The sequence below is a fragment of the Cherax quadricarinatus genome, chromosome 56 (assembly GCF_038502225.1).
Source record: "Cherax quadricarinatus isolate ZL_2023a chromosome 56, ASM3850222v1, whole genome shotgun sequence".
NCBI lineage: Eukaryota > Metazoa > Arthropoda > Malacostraca > Decapoda > Parastacidae > Cherax > Cherax quadricarinatus.
The window spans coordinates 7,625,207-7,642,385 of record NC_091347.1 but is presented as its reverse complement, the minus strand read 5'-3'; the positions used below and the strand labels follow the sequence as shown (position 1 = coordinate 7,642,385).

Below are 17,179 nucleotides of genomic sequence, written 5' to 3'. Positions count from 1 at the left end.
ATGCTTCCCCTCCCATGGTATCTGATAACACACGGTCTTTGTTGCACGGTAACAGAAAGGCGCACGCACAGAAGCAGACACACGGTTTATCCCACGGACACGAACTCGCGTGTGGAGTCATGCATGGAGGTGGATAATACGAACATTAATAAAGAAGTGAACAAAGTTGACTTACTAACTGAATATGGTAACATAACGAACGACCTTTAATTACGAAAAATAACACTCAGGTAAAACTTTTTAACATAACGAATGAACTAAGCGCACGAACGGTAATTACCAACATAATGTACGAACGGAAAAAAAATAACACAATAACTAACAGTCCATAACGACGAACAGAAAGTACCAACGTAAACTGAACACGAACGGAACATATCAACAGGAGAGAGAGATAGAGAGGGAAAGGGAGAGAGGGAGGGAGAGATGTTGAGGGGGGGGGAGGGAGCAGCGTTCCCCGGTTTTATGACTCTCTGTTAATCCCGTTGTGATGGAAGACCCAGTTAAATTTTTGTTGCGTATATCTGGTCGTTGGCGTTTAATTAATACGTATTTACAGCTTCATATTGAACAACAGCTTTTTCTATTATGTTCCATTTTAACATCAAAGATTAAGTTAAATCACTTTTTACCTCGTAAATTGTGTGATAGATCATGATACTTCTAGCCCTTCAGTTTTATAGAAATGCTAAATTTATATATATATATATATATATATATATATATATATATATATATATATATATATATATATATATATATATATATGTCGTGCCGAATATGTAAAACTGGTCAATTAGCAAGAACTCATTTAAAATTAAGTCTTTTCCAAAATTTTCTCTTATACGTTTAAAGATATATATTTTTCATTAATGTTCATGTAAAAAATTTTAATTTTGCACCAAAAGAATCTTAGAAAACTTACCTAACCTTATTATAACAACAACAATTTATTTTTGCCTAACCCAACTAAATATATTTTAGATTTGTTTACAATGAAATAAATTTTTTTGATTAGGTTCAAAATGATTTTGGCGAAATTATTGCATACACAAATTTTCGCTTGTCTTATATGGCAAGATGAGCGTTGCTATTTAAGCCAAGATCGCAAGTTCTGCCTATTCGGCACGACATATATATATATATATATTTATATATATATATATTATATGTATATATTTGTTTATATATATATATATATATATATATATATTTATACACACACACACACATACACACACACACACACACACACACACACATACACACATACACACATACACAATTACAGCAACCACAGGGGGACGAGAGGTAAAGACTGAAGTTTCTGTAAGCTTTTCACGTTGTAAAGAGTTCTTTAGGCGAGCGTCCAATAACACAGTTTAGTCTAAAAAACGACAGCAGTTTGCCGGACAGTTGATGGATTGAGTTCTGTATCTGCATATTTTTAGAAGATCGAGTGATGTGTCTGATCATTAATCAGTACATAACTTATTTTAATGTTTATAGGGGTGGAATGCTAAGCTAGTGCGGAGGGCCTGGGTCAGACGACCAAACGCTCGAGTGGCGGATCATCATATGACTAAGACCCCCATCAGAAAACACTTATCCTGTTTCCTGACAAATTTAACCTAACATAATAGTAACTGCAGTAACATTAAAGGCGGATGAATTATAAGGAGACTGGCCTTGAAGGTTTAAAGATAATTGAAAATTAATGAACTCAGGAACTAGACAGTGGGAAAGAATATTGTTGAAGAAGAGAAAGTTGAAGAGATATGGTGCATAGCACCAGTTTGCTGTTATTTGAAGGTTGTATCTGGTTTGAAGATGAATGATTAGTGGAATGACGAGCTAAAGATTTCACTATGTAGAGTGAAATACGGAAGGCAGAGTATATGGAAAGAATAAAGTGAGGCAAAGTAAGTGAATAGGAAGTGCAGCGACGAGCCAATGATAGCTTAGAATTATTAGATGAATCTTTATCAACAGATTTTGCCGAGAATAAACAGGTGTGTGCGCGTGCGAGAGAGAGAGAAAGATAAAGATAGAGGGAGGGAATGAAGCGGAATGAAAGTACCTGTTTAATTGTGGTTTTATGGGGTGAGTCTGTGCTTCTGGCCTCTCCTGCTGTCTTCAAGAGCGATCATTCACTATTCCTGATATCTACTCTCTAAAACGGTACATGGTCTCTGCTTTCACCACTTCCTCGTCCAAACATCATTAACTGCTTAACTATTCTGAGACTGAAGTACTTTCTAACAATCCGGCGCTCATCTGCGTCATAATCTTTCATGTGTGTCCTTTTGTCTAGAGTCTTGTCCTTCCACATGGCTGAGTGGCAGAGATGGGACGCAGTTCTGCTTGAACACAACGTAATTGAGTCACTAATCACCTCTTTCCTGTTTGTCAACAAGCGGCTGATTCTCTGCACTGTTTCTTATTTGAAGATTGAGTATTAAAGTATCTCGTACGTCGTAATCACGTCTTCATTGGTTCTTCTGTTTTAAGTGTGATGTTTAATTCCTTTAGTCTCTTTAATGGTCATTCTTTATAGCTCTTAGAGTAGCCTCTGCGAATCTATATCCTTCCTCAGGTGTGGCTGTATCCTGGTGCTGCGTACTCTAGATTCTGTGCTACAGAGAATATAGGGTTCTGAAGAACTTTAAGAATTCTGAATGCAGTCGTAGGTTTGCCTTTTTGTTTACGCTGCCGAGGTTATGTCCTACACAAATATGGTGTCAGGTTCAGGTCTGTCCTCTAGCTAGATCCTTCAGTTTCTTCTGAATTACTGTGTATTATTTTCTGCTGGAAATGGGGATTTAATATTTATTCTTCTCGGCAAGTTGGAATTTGGTTAAAATATATTACGTATTTTTAGGTACAATTAACCGACAAAGAGATAAAAGCGGGAAGCATAAGCCAGCGTACGACGTATTATAGTTTCACAGAGCGATGTTATTCCCTTGATTACTGTTAATGTTGGAGAATGGGTTGTGTAGTTTCTTCTGCGTCCTTTCCATTTGCTGAGGTCCTCCAATCTGCATGTCTTCTCTCCTCCTCCGATTTTCGGATCATAAGTTTTATTACATATAGTCATTAGGAAGTGCTAAATCTGTAAGGGTCATACAGCGCCCGAGGACTGTAAGGGGTAATCAGTGATCGAACGAAGAGAAAGTAGCTCTACTTCTGATCACGACCCACTGTAGGATCTGAGTTTCATAATCTTGCACTTGTTGGGAGTTGACGTTCCATAATCACCTGCAGACTGTCCAGGTCCTCTTGTAGCGTTTTCCTATCGCGTCATCAGTCGTGTCATTTATACATATCAGGAACGGTATTGGTGCTTATATTAATCCTTTCGGGAAAGTTCATGAAACGTTTGTCCATCCTATTAATCCTTTCGGAAAACTTCATGAAACGTTTGTCCATCCTATTAATCCTTTCAGAAAAGTTCATGAAACGTTTGTCCATCCTGTTAATCCTTTCGGGAAAGTTCATGAAACGTTTGTCCATCCCGACACCACCTCCCGGAAAATCATTCTCTATCTAGTTCCACTCCGGCATTTCTTGATCCAGCGAAGAGCATTCCTCATCATCCCTGTCTGCTCTTCCAGTGAAAGACACGGTCTCTTGTGGGGAGGTGTCGATTATTTTCCTGCGGTAAAAGAAATACGCTGTTCACTTTGACAACTTTCTCCTGCCTAATTTCTGCAGTTGTAGATTTAAGAGTTGGAAACCGACCAGGGGGAGCAGTTATATATTGAATGAAAATCAATATTACTTAGAATTCTAGGAAATTTGTAAGGCATATGAGGCATTTTTCCCTGTGAGGCATAATTTTTATTCGGGCATTTTTCTCGGTGAAGTATTTCCCTTGAGGCATCATTTTTAGTGTGGGGCATGATTCACCTGTGTGGCGTCATTCACCTGTGTGGCGTCATTCAAATGTGAGGCGTCATTCACGTGTGAGGCGTCATTCAAATGTGAGGCGTCATTCACCTGTGAGGCGTCATTCACCTGTGAAGCGTCATTCATCTGTGAAGCGTCATTCACCTGTGAGGCGTCATTTACCTGTGAGGCGTCATTCACCTGTGAGGCGTCATTCACCTGTATGACGTCATTCACCTGTGTGGCATCATTCACCTGTGAGGCGTCATTCACCTGTGAAGCGTTATTCACCTGTGAGGCGTCATTCACGTGTGAGGCGTCATTCACGTGTGAGGCGTCATTCACGTGTGAGGCGTCATTCACGTGTGAGGCGTCATTCACGTGTGAGGCGTCATTCACGTGTGAGGCGTCATTCACGTGTGAGGCGTCATTCACGTGTGAGGCGTCATTCACGTGTGAGGCGTCATTCACGTGTGAGGCGTCATTCACGTGTGAGGCGTCATTCACGTGTGAGGCGTCATTCACGTGTGAGGCGTCATTCACGTGTGAGGCGTCATTCACGTGTGAGGCGTCATTCACGTGTGAGGCGTCATTCACGTGTGAGGCGTCATTCACGTGTGAGGCGTCATTCACGTGTGAGGCGTCATTCACGTGTGAGGCGTCATTCACGTGTGAGGCATCATTGACTTGTGTGGCGTCATTCACCTGTGGCGTCATTCAACTGAGGCGTCATTCACGTATGAGGCGTCATTCACCTGTGAAGCGTCATTCACCTGTGAGGCGTCATTCATCTGTGAGACGTTATTCACGTGAGGCGTCATTCACGTGTGAGGCGTCATTCACGTGTGAGGCGTCATTCACGTGTGAGGCATCATTGACTTGTGTGGCGTCATTCACCTGTGGCGTCATTCATCTGTGAGGCGTCATTCACCTGTATGGCGTCATTCACCTGTGAGGCGTCATTCACCTGTGTGGCGTCATTCACCTGGGAGGCATTCAGCTGTGAGGCGTCATTCATCTGGGAGGCATCATTAACCTGTGAGGCGTCATTCACCTGTGAGGCGTCATTCACCTGTGTGGCGTCATTCACCTGGGAGGCATCATTAACCTGTGAGGCGTCATTCACCTGGGAGGCGTCATTCACCTGTGGCGTCATTCACCTGGGAGGCATCATTAACCTGTGAGGCGTCATTCACCTGGGAGGCGTCATTCACCTGTGTGGCGTCATTCACCTGTGGCGTCATTCACCTGGGAGGCATCATTAACCTGTGAGGCGTCATTCACCTGTGAGGCGTCATTCACCTGTGTGGCGTCATTCACCTGGGAGGCATTCAGTTGTGAGGCGTCATTCACCTGGGAGGCGTTATTCACCTGTGTGGCGTCATTCACCTGTGGCGTCATTCACCTGGGAGGCATCATTCACCTGTGAGGCGTCATTTTCACCTGTGAGGCGTCATTCACCTGTGAGGCATCATTCACCTGTGTGGCATCATTCACCTGTGAGGCATCATTCACCTGTGAGGCATCATTCACCTGTGAGGCATCATTCACCTGTGAGGCATCATTCACCTGTGAGGCATCATTCACCTGTGAGGCATCATTCACCTGTAAAGCATCATTCACCTGTGAGGCATCATTCACATGTGAGGCATCATTCACCTGTGTGGCATTATTCACCTGTGAGGCATCATTCACCTGTGAGGCATCATTCACCTGTGAGACAACATTCACCTGTGTGGTATCATTCACCTGTGAGGCATCATTCACCTGTGAGACAACATTCACCTGTGTGGTATCATTCACCTGTGAGGCATCATTCATCTGTGTGGCATCATTCACCTGGGAGGCATCATTCACCTGGGAGGCATCATTCACCTGTGAGACAACATTCACCTGTGAGGCATCATTCACCTGTGAGACAACATTCACCTGTGTGGTATCATTCACCTGTGAGACAACATTCACCTGTGTGGTATCATTCACCTGTGAGGCATCATTCATCTGTGTGGCATCATTCACCTGGGAGGCATCATTCACCTGGGAGACATCATTCACCTGTGAGGCGTCATTTACCTGTGTGGCATCATTCACCTGGGAGGCATTCACTTGTGAGGCGTCATTCACCTGTGAGGCGTCATTCACCTGGGAGGCGTCATTCACCTGTGGCGTCATTCACCTGGGAGGCATCATTCACCTGTGAGGCGTCATTCACCTATGAGGCGTTATTCACCTGTGAGGCATCATTCACCTGTAAGGCGTCATTCACCTGTGAGGCATCATTCACCTGCGAGGCGCCATTCACCTGTGAGGCATCATTTTCCCTGTTTAAAGCCTTTGATGGCTATCTTGCTAAACCCCTGATCTCCACAGCTGATTCTTCATTACGTTAAATATAATGTAAATGAACGATTCCAGCTTGTACTTCAATCCTGTCTATCTCCCTTCTTGAATATTGAAGCAGTAAATAAATTCGTTTGGATAATTCATCTCAAAGACGTGGTGGAGGCTTGATCCTCCGTCTGGTGAACGCCAGACAGGACGCCGTTCTTATTCGTACTTACCTAGATGAATACTGGAGCAGCATTTGCTATTTACCGTCTTCCAGAATGTGCTCTGTCTATTGATTTCATATCGATTTTTGCAAACAGTTCGCATAACACCTGTGAACAGAGGATCGACCCCCTTCTAACTGCTTTAACACTTTATATCATAACTAACAATAATTATAATAATAACAACCAACGGTACTACTACTAATAAAATCCTCACTGCACCCAAGGAGACACCTTGTCAGGTTTAGTTTATCTTTGTGCCCGATTAACTTCATTATTGGCCTGTCCATTCCCTCCAAGTCTCTTAACTCCATCCCTCCCACGTTTCCTCGCTCAAAATTTTTCCTGCTAACGCTTGTTTGGTTCCTCGTTGATCTCGCTTCCATTACTTGTCATTGCTCCTTCCTCAAGTACTATTGTTTGGTTCCTTCCTATCATCTGTCTGATGTGATTGTGTGTATGTTTTAGTTCTGACTTTGCTCTTTCCCCTTTATCTGGCTTATGTGTCTCTTCCTCTCTCTTCACTCCTGGCCATTTGTCACTGGTCTCTTCATGTCGCATCTCAGTATTTCCTCTGTTTTCCGCATTTTTCCATTATTTAGTACTATTTTGCCTTTGCTTCTCTGCAATTGTGGTTGAACCGTAGTCTGTATTTTTTCACTTATGTGAGTTTTTGGTATGAGTTACTTGCCAACCTGCTGGCACTCTCCTGTTAGGCACTGTTGCACCTGTTGTCTTTTCTTCCATTTTCATTTTAAGGATATCTATCATCCGAGAATAGTTGCCTCTCCTGTAATCTGGTTTCTCTCTTTCTTGCTTCCATCTCACTTTCAACATTCATTTCCAGCAGGCAGACAAAACATATGACATAGGACTGCTCAAAGTTTAGATTCGTATTCTCCGTCTCCTATATGTATCCTGCCTCACATGTGAAGTTAAATTAATTATTTGTAACTACAGAAGCAGAGATGTAGTTGGTGTGTCCTATTTTCATATTTTTTTCAACATTTATTTAAAAAAATCCAATAGCTGTAGCACTTATTACTTTCTCTTTTAAATTATGCCATTTGTCAACCACTTCGGTTTCACTTTATCGCATATTTTCAACTTTCGGCTCTTGTTCCTGCTGCAGGCATTACAAAATCGTTCATATCTATTAATTCATGCCCTTTTATATAGTAATCATATCTCCTCCTCCTCTCCCCATGTCAACCAACGTAGGCATCTCCAGTTTTTTCATGTCTTCAACATAACTCCTATTGTTTTAAATTCTGTGGCCAATTTATGTTTCTGTTTTGAACCTTTTAAAATAAAAAAAAATCTTGATTAAGTTTAACCTGGATATCATCACGAGTCCGGCGGTTTGTGGTGTGTGCGTGCGTGTGTGATATTACACGTCTAAGGTCAACGTCAACCACTGACATACACCGCTGAGGCTAGCACTCTTCACCGTGGATAGGTGTATTATTAAGCCGACACTGGACTGGTGTCGGCGACCTCGGGCGATAGTATTACCTCTATAATACACTGCAGGTACACACTCCACTCCTGCCTTTATGTATTACCTAAAATACACTGCAGGTACACTTTCCACCCCTACATTAGTGCATTACCTCAAAAATACACTGCAGGTACACTTTCCACCCCTACATTAGTGCATTACCTCAAAAATACACTGCAGGTACACTGTCCACTGCCGCGTTAGTTAGTGTACTATATTACAATGGTTCCTGAAGGTACTCTCATAGATCCTTACTATTGAATTGTTACTAAATATTATTTATTACTGGTATTAATTAGCACTGATACTTTCAACAATTATAATTCACTTACCACATATTCTGAAGGAGAGTTATAGAGGTTTCCTGGCGGGTTAAAGAGGATTGGACAAATAACTCCATTACATATATCTCACTGAAATGCAGTTAGCAGCAGCAAGGAAATTATTCTGCAGCCGTGAGCACTTCCGACGGCCTGGGTAATCACAGTCACACTAAAGTAATCGTGTTCTCTTATGTATATATATTTTTTCTTTGTGGAAAATATAAACAAACTTCGAGAGGATTGCTTGCTAAGTGCATTACATTAATTTCACAAGAGTATAACGAGAGATGTAAACACCGGGTCTAGTACTCCAGCGGTGCGTGGATGACTTCGACACGCAAGAAGGAATAACGCAGAAATAGTGAAGAACTGACTTGGTAGAGGGGAAAGACAAGCAGAGTCAGGTGTGCAACACTCCCCCAACCAGCGCCTGCACTGAACTGACTCTGGTACCTCCACTCCACCCGACTCTCCTCCTCCATCCCCCTTCACGTCCTACTCTTTCCCACTCGTCCTAATCCTCTTCGTTTTGCGTCCTACTTCTCCTTCAGTCCTCCACATCTTCCCTCGTCCTCCTTCAATCCTCCACCTCTCCCTTCGTTCTCCCTCAACCCTCCTCTTCCCTCGTTCTCCCTCAATCCTCCACGTCTTCCCTCGTTCTCCCTCAGTCCTACACCTCTTCCCTCGTTCTCCCTTAATCCTACACCTCTTCTCGTTCTCCCTCAATCCTCCAGCTCTTCCCTCGTTCTCCCTCAGTCTTCCAGCTCTTCCCTTGTTCTCCCTCAATCTTCCAGCTCTTCCCTTGTTCTCCCTCAATCCTCCAGCTCTTCCCTCTTTCTCCCTCAATCCTCCAGCTCTTCCCTCGTTCTCCCTCAATCCTCCAGCTCTTCCCTCGTTCTCCCTCAATCCTCCAGCTGTTCCCTTGTTCTCCCTCAATCCTCCAGCTCTTCCCTCGTTCTCCCTCAATCCTCCAGCTCTTCCCTTGTTCTCCCTCAATCCTCCAGCTCTTCCCTCTTTCTCCCTCAATCCTCCAGCTCTTCCCTCGTTCTCCCTCAATCCTCCATCTCTTCCCTCGTTCTCCCTCAATCCTCCATCTCTTCCCTCGTCCTCCCTCAATCCTCCATCTCTTCCCTCGTCCTCCCTTAATCCTCCATCTCTTCCCTCGTTCTCCCTCAATCCCCCATCTCTTCCCTCGTTCTCCCTCAATCCTCCAGCTCTTCCCTCGTTCTCCCTCAGTCCTCCACCTCTTCCCTCGTTCTCCCTCAACACCTCCATCTCTTCCCTATCCTTACCTAATCCACTTCCCCCTCCTGTGCCTCCTCCTTCTGTGCCTCCTCCTCCTGTGCCTCCTCCTCCTGTGCCTCCTCCTCCTGTGCCTCCTCTCCCCCTCCAAACCACCATCTCATCCACCATCTTCTCCCCCCTCCCCCCTTCCCACCCTGAAGCGCCTGTTTTCTATTCCTCCTATTTATCATAATTTCTTTATCATTATCTACACCCTAATTTTCCCGTGATTTGCGGACACGACTCGACAATTTTTTAGCACTTAAAGTCTCGTTTCCTGTTTCTTATCAGCGTCTCCTTGTTTATTATATATATTTATCTTATTCAAGAATTTATTCAAAACAATAACTCCATTCCAGGAATAAGAACATTAAACGACATTTCGGTCTGTCTCGGACCCCTGTCAAACCACATTATCAATCCGTTTATCAAGTTGTGACTTGACGATGGTTCATATCAGACCGAAACGTTGTCCAAGGGTTTTTTTCTTATCAAAATTTAGCGTAGCTGTGACGTGTTCCAACCACGTTAGTTTGGCTTCTATATTAAAAAATAGAAATACAGAGTAAAAACGAAATACAGAATGATGGAAAGTGAAGCAGCCTAAGAAATAAAGATATATAGTATCAACATTAACCGCATCAGCAACTGCTACTGATGATACCTTCAAGGAGATAGAGAGGAGAGTACCGTGATGATTATGCTGATGCTGCAGCAGCTGTTACTTCTGGTACCTTCTAGGAGGGAGAGGGGAGAGTGCTGTGAATATAATGCTGATGGTGCAGCAGCAGCTGCTACTTTTGGTACCTTTTAGGACGAAGAGGGGAGAGTGCTGTGATGATAATACTGATGCTGCAGCAGTAGCTCCTACTTCTGGTACCTTCAAGGAGGAGAGGGGAGAGTGCTGTGATGATAATGCTGAAGCTGCTGCTGGTACTTCAAGGAGGGAGAGGGGAGAGTGCTGTGATGATAATGCTGAAGCTGCTGCTGGTTATTCAAGGAGGGAGAGGGGAGAGTGCTGTGATGATAATGCTGAAGCTGCTGCTGGTTATTCAAGGAGGGAGAGGGGAGAGTGCTGTGATGATAATACTGATGCTGCAGCAGTAGCTCCTACTTCTGGTACCTTCAACTAGGAGAGGGGAGAGTGCTGTGATGATAGTGAACGTCTCTTAACCCTGGCTAATGGATTTATCCACACATTGCAAACGAAACTGATTACCTTCCATTCACCATGCTCCAAGCTTGGTGCTTCCATGTATACTGTATATACACAATGTGTTTCACTCGTAGGAGGCCCAGAGTCGGTACTCCCGTAGTTGCAACCGTCTTGTTCGTATATTATGTCTGTAGTAAACAGTCGTTTACATAATATACAAACCAGACGGTTGAAACTACGAAAGTAGCAACTCGGAGCCTACGAGTGAAACACCCTATAGTATATTATTATTTCTCTAAATATTGTTACTAGTACTGCATCAGTTGCTTCTACTGTAACTACTACTGCTGCTGTTATTGTAGATGCTACTACTGCTGTGGTCACTACAGTTACTCATGCTGTTATTATTGTTGCTTCTGTTCTGATATTGCTGCTGCTGCTGAAACTGTTATTACCGTTGCAGCTGCTACTGTGCACCTATTCCTGGTTTAGCTCATAATGTTGCTGCTTCTGTTACTGATGCTTTTGTTGCTATAGCTGCTACTGCTACGACTGTTCTGCTGTTTGCTGCTACTGCTGCTATTCCTATTTTTGCTACTACTGCTGCTTGCTATTCCTTTGGCTGATTCTTATTCTAAAGCTGTTAATTTAACTTCTACGATTGCTGATGAAGTTGCAGGTGGTGGTGTTACTGATACTTATCCAGCTGCTGTTACAGTTAGTGCTGATGTTGTTGTTGCAGTTGCTGCTCTTATTATTATTGCTACTACTACTAGTGCTGATGCTGTTGCAGTTGCTGCTATTACTGCTACTACTAATACTGTTACTACTAGTGTTATTACTACTACTGCTGCTACTACTACTACTGCTCTTACTACTACTACTGTTACTACTAATACTACTGTTACTACTAATACTACTACTGTTACTACTAATACTACTACTGTTACTACTAATACTACTACTGTTACTACTAATACTACTACTGTTACTACTAATACTACTACTGTTACTACTAATACTACTACTGTTACTACTACTGTTGCTACTAATACTACTACTGTTGCTACTACTACTACTACTACTGTTACTACTACTAATACTACTACTACTGTTACTACTACTGCTACTACTACTGTTACTACTAGTTTCTAGTTACTATTACTGTTACTACTACTACTGTTGCTACTACTAAATACTGCTATTGCTATTACTGTTGCTATTACCACTACTGCTATTACTATTATAACTACTACTACTACTACTAATGTTTATTACTATTGCGACTTACACTATTGATCTAGCGTCTTGTCTACTATTCTGATGTTGCTAATATTCTTAATTAACACTGTTACTGTTGCTACCACTGCTGTTGCTATTGCTACTAATATTATTGCTGCTCCTGATATTATTATTACATTGCCAATATTTAAAGAAATTAATATCCCTGTCATCTCGTTACTCCAGTGTACAAAACTAACTACATCAAGGGTCGGCAACCTACGGCCCGTGGGCCGGATTCGGCCCGTAAGCCGAAATACTCCGGCCCGCAAAACTACGCTCAGATGTGGCGGGAAGACACTCTATTTTTTTTTTTTTTGTATCGGCGGTGTTACAAGTCCGTATATAAGTTTACGTATGTGTTTAAAAATTTAAAAACCGACAGACACCAACACATTTGTGACTGTGACATGTGATTTGAAAGCCGAGTTTTCTTCCCGTGTCGCTGACATTCGCTCACACACGAGTGATTTCAGGCTGTTTGCTACTCCAGTTGACGTGGACATAGACATCGCACCAGAAAATGTTCAAATGGAATTTACTGAGATGCAGTACAGAGATGTATTAAGATCACTGTGACTCAAGAAATCGTAATGACACGATTGCAACCAATCTAGTGGCTAACGCGACGGGCTGGAGTTTTGAGACTCTATGACCGCGGGTTCAATCCCGGCCGGGGGTATGGTTTGTTTGCAATCGTGTCATTACGATTTCTTGAGTCATGCTGACGGCAGTGAAGGGACTTGAGCTAGAGTTCTTCACGGCCACGCTAGCTGGAGATACGTCTGTAAAACCTTGCATTTGTGGTCACAGTGGTGCCTGTGCTATCCTTCCTATGGTGTAGAAATATACCTAGTTGGATGAATCTTATTGTGGCTAGCTGGTCTAGTGGCTAACGCGACGGGCTGGAGTTTTGAGACTCTATGACCGCGGGTTCAATCCCGGCCGGGGGTATGGTATGTATTAAGATCAAAATTTAATACAACGTCCGTATCTCTACTAGAGTTCTACCAGAAATGTCTTCTTGAAACTGGTATTTATACCAACTTGGTAGATCACGAGAGAAAAATAAGGTCAGTGTTGGGCAGTATTGCATGGGGAACAAGAGTACATAAAGTACAGCCATAACATGGAGGACAAGAGTACATAAACAACAGCCATTACATGGAGGACAAGAGTACATAAGCTCCAGTTATGACATGCAGGACAAGAGTACATAAGCTCCAGCCATGACCAACGTTCCTCCCTATTACAAAGGAGCTAGGCACCTTTATAATGCAATAAATTAATACATCTCAATATCTAATTCTAAATTATAGTATCTTTACAAAGGCAAGGTGTCTCAAACACGTTATAAAATATATCCAGACAATAATACAGTGAAATACAAATTGTACTCCATGTATTAACACTGGAGAAAAACGGTAGACGCCGCATCAACGAAGTGTTCCCTTAGTTAAGTGCAGCAGTGTAACTCGAAAGTCTGTGGAGAATAAAAAGGCACAATAACGTGACTGGAATAATACACAAATAACCCTCAGTGAGGGTTACCTGTGTATCATAAGTCTATGGTTTGTAAGAGAACAAAAAAAATCGTTCAGTTTTCGTTATCGTGGCAGAAACTTTGTCTCACGCGGCCAGACTTGAGAGATTTTTAACAGGATATGTGTTGCTTTTGTTGTTTATGTCGTTATTTTATTTTCTGTTGCTGATGTTTTATTATTTTCTTGTTTTATGTCGTTTTGTTATAGTTTTATGTCCTTGTTTTGTCATTTTATTTTTTGTGCTTGTTTTGTGTGTGAGGTTTTGTGATGGCTGTTTTGCGTTTGTTGCTGTTAATTTAATTTGTGTTGTAGTTTCTTGCTGCTTTTGTGTTGGTGTTGTAAGCTACAACGGTTAACTAAGACTTATCGACATGTCTCATTTATCAACTTTCCCATATTGTATACTATAATATTGACAAGCTACAGTTGCTCTAGGGCCATGTAAACCCTTATAGACGAGAAGACATCACTGCAACTCTCAATTTGTGTAACGTACATCGTTTATGGTATAAACCTTGGTAATAAATACCGACAAGTTGGTGTAGAAAAACACATGAGCAAACACTATGACATATTAGAAAACGTTTCGGTCCTGGGACCTTGATCACTTCTAACAGGTTGAAAGAAATACGTTTGTACATTATTTCGCACTTGTCCGACTGTTTATCGTTAAATGATTAATGTTTGTGTTGTGGTAGCAAGTGATCTGTCTTTCCCTGTCAGCTGCACATAATGACCTTAGTTTTCTGTTGTAATAACCTATAATTTCTCTATATTTTCCACTTTTATAATATTTTGTGGTAGGTTTGATATGAAATTTTTTCAACGAGTTAGCAGAGGAGGGTACTGGTGCCGTCTTACACTAAATATTTGCAAACTAGCTTCACACGGGGAGAGTCCGGGTTCGATTCCCGGCGAATGAGTGGAAACATTGGACGTGTTTTCTTACACCGGTTGTCTATGTTCACCCATTAATAAAACGGGTACCTGGGTGATAGTCGACTGGTGTGGGTCGCATCCGGGGACAAAACTGACCTTATTTGCCCAAAATGCTCAGTATAACAAGCGGCTTTCTATACAGTAGTATGTCATTGATGTCAGCTAGGACTGTATACTTTGTATATGTACTTATAGTAAACATGACTCAAGAAATCGTAATGACACGATTGCAAATAAACGCGACGGGCTGGAGTTTTGAGACTCTATGACCGCGGGTTCAATCCCGGCCGGGGGTATGGTTTACTTATAGTAAATAAAGTTATTATTATTATGAAAATAAAATTTAGCAAACAGCCGGAAGCAGCCTTCCAGTATTTACACTGGCTGAGAGGTCAGTTGGAACTGGCAGAGCAGTAACCTCCAGGTATTGAATCCTGGATATTTTGAATGACTGATATATATGTCGTGCCGAATAGATAAAACTTGCGAGTTTGGCTTAAATAGCAGTGCTTTTCTTGCCGGATAAGGCAAACGAAAATTTGTGTATGCAATAATTTCGCAAAAATAATTCTGAACCTTACGAAAGAATTCATTGTGTCTGTTTATTATTAAATCATTGTAAAGCTATCTAAAGTACGTATATTTAGTTGGATTAGGCTAAATTAAATTGCGCTTATTATAATAAGGTTTGGTGAGCTTTCAAAGGTTCTTTTAGTACAAAATTATTAATTTTTAAATTAAAATAAATGAAATTATATCTTGCTAGTTGACCAGTTTTACCTATTCGGCACGAATATATATATATATATATATATATATATATATATATATATATATATATATATATATATATATATATATATATATACGTATATATATATTATATATATATTATATATATATATATATATATATATATATATATATATATATATATATATATATATATATATATATATGTGATGTCACCGTGGTTGTTTAATACATTTATAGATGGGGTTGTAAGAGAAGTAAATGCGAGGGTCTTGGCAAGAGGCGTGGAGTTAAAAGATAAAGAATCACACACAGGGTGGGAGTTGTCACAGCTGCTCTTTGCTGATGACACTGTGCTCTTGGGAGATTCTGAAGAGAAGCTGCAGAGACTGGTGGATGAATTTGGTAGGGTGTGCAAAAGAAGAAAATTAAAGGTGAATACAGGAAAGAGTAAGGTTATGAGGATAACAAAAAGATTAGGTGATGAAAGATTGAATATCAGATTGGAGGGAGAGAGTATGGAGGAGGTGAACGTATTCAGATATTTGGGAGTGGACGTGTCAGCGGATGGGTCTATGAAAGATGAGGTGAATCATAGAATTGATGAGGGAAAAAGAGTGAGTGGTGCACTTAGGAGTCTGTGGAGACAGAGAACTTTGTCCTTGGAGGCAAAGAGGGGAATGTATGAGAGTATAGTTTTACCAACGCTCTTATATGGGTGTGAAGCATGGGTGATGAATGTTGCAGCGAGGAGAAGGCTGGAGGCAGTGGAGATGTCATGTCTGAGGGCAATGTGTGGTGTGAATATAATGCAGAGAATTCGTAGTTTGGAAGTTAGGAGGAGGTGCGGGATTACCAAAACTGTTGTCCAGAGGGCTGAGGAAGGGTTGAGGTGGTTCGGACATGTAGAGAGAATGGAGCGAAACAGAATAACTTCAAGAGTGTATCAGTCTGTAGTGGAAGGAAGGCGGGGTAGGGGTCGGCCTAGGAAGGGTTGGAGGGAGGGGGTAAAGGAGGTTTTGTGTGCGAGGGGCTTGGACTTCCAGCAGGCATGTGTGAGCGTGTTTGATAGGAGTGAATGGAGACAAATGGTTTTTAATACTTGACGTGCTGTTGGAGTGTGAGCAAAGTAACATTTATGAAGGGATTCAGGGAAACCGGCAGGCCGGACTTGAGTCCTGGAGATGGGAAGTACAGTGCCTGCACTCTGAAGGAGGGGTGTTAATGTTGCAGTTTAAAAACTGTAGTGTAAAGCACCCTTCTGGCAAGACAGTGATGGAGTGAATGATGGTGAAAGTTTTTCTTTTTCGGGCCACCCTGCCTTGGTGGGAATCGGCCAGTGTGATAATAAAAAAAAAAAAATAAATATATATATATATATATATATATATATATATATATATATATATATATATATATATACGTATATATATTGGATTATGTATTGGTAGATAAAAGACTGTTGAGTAGACTTCAGGATGTACATGTTTATAGAGGGGCCACAGATATATCAGATCACTTTCTAGTTGTAGCTACACTGAGAGTAAAAGGTAGATGGGATACAAGGAGAATAGAAGCATCAGGGAAGAGAGAGGTGAAGGTTTATAAACTAAAAGAGGAGGCATTTAGGGTAAGATATAAACAGCTATTGGAGGATAGATGGGCTAATGAGAGCATAGACAATGGGGTCGAAGAGGTATGGGGTAGGTTTAAAAATGTAGTGTTAGAGTGTTCAGCAGAAGTTTGTGGTTACAGGAAAGTGGGTGCGGGAGGGAAGAGGAGCGATTGGTGGAATGATGATGTAAAGAGAGTAGTAAGGGAGAAAAAGTTAGCATATGAGAAGTTTTTACAAAGTAGAAGTGATGCAAGGAGGGAAGAGTATATGGAGAAAAAGAGAGAGGTTAAGAGAGTGGTGAAGCAATGTAAAAAGAGAGCAAATGAGAGAGTGGGTGAGA

At 41.6% G+C, this 17,179-nt stretch overlaps 2 protein-coding genes across 2 annotated transcripts in view; one reads left to right on the top strand and one right to left on the bottom strand.

Annotated features, from left to right (window-relative positions):
* The window catches only part of LOC128700671 (neurotrimin-like), a 388,655-nt gene extending 379,843 nt beyond the window's left edge, over positions 1-8,812 (bottom strand). The window contains exon 1 of the mRNA XM_053793960.2: positions 8,277-8,812. The gene's annotated coding sequence lies outside the window, so the exon portion shown is untranslated. The remainder of the gene's footprint in view (positions 1-8,276) is intronic.
* Positions 1-17,179, top strand: part of LOC128700672 (pyrimidodiazepine synthase) — a 640,204-nt gene that overhangs the window by 31,056 nt on the left and 591,969 nt on the right. The gene's annotated exons all lie outside the window — the stretch shown is intronic.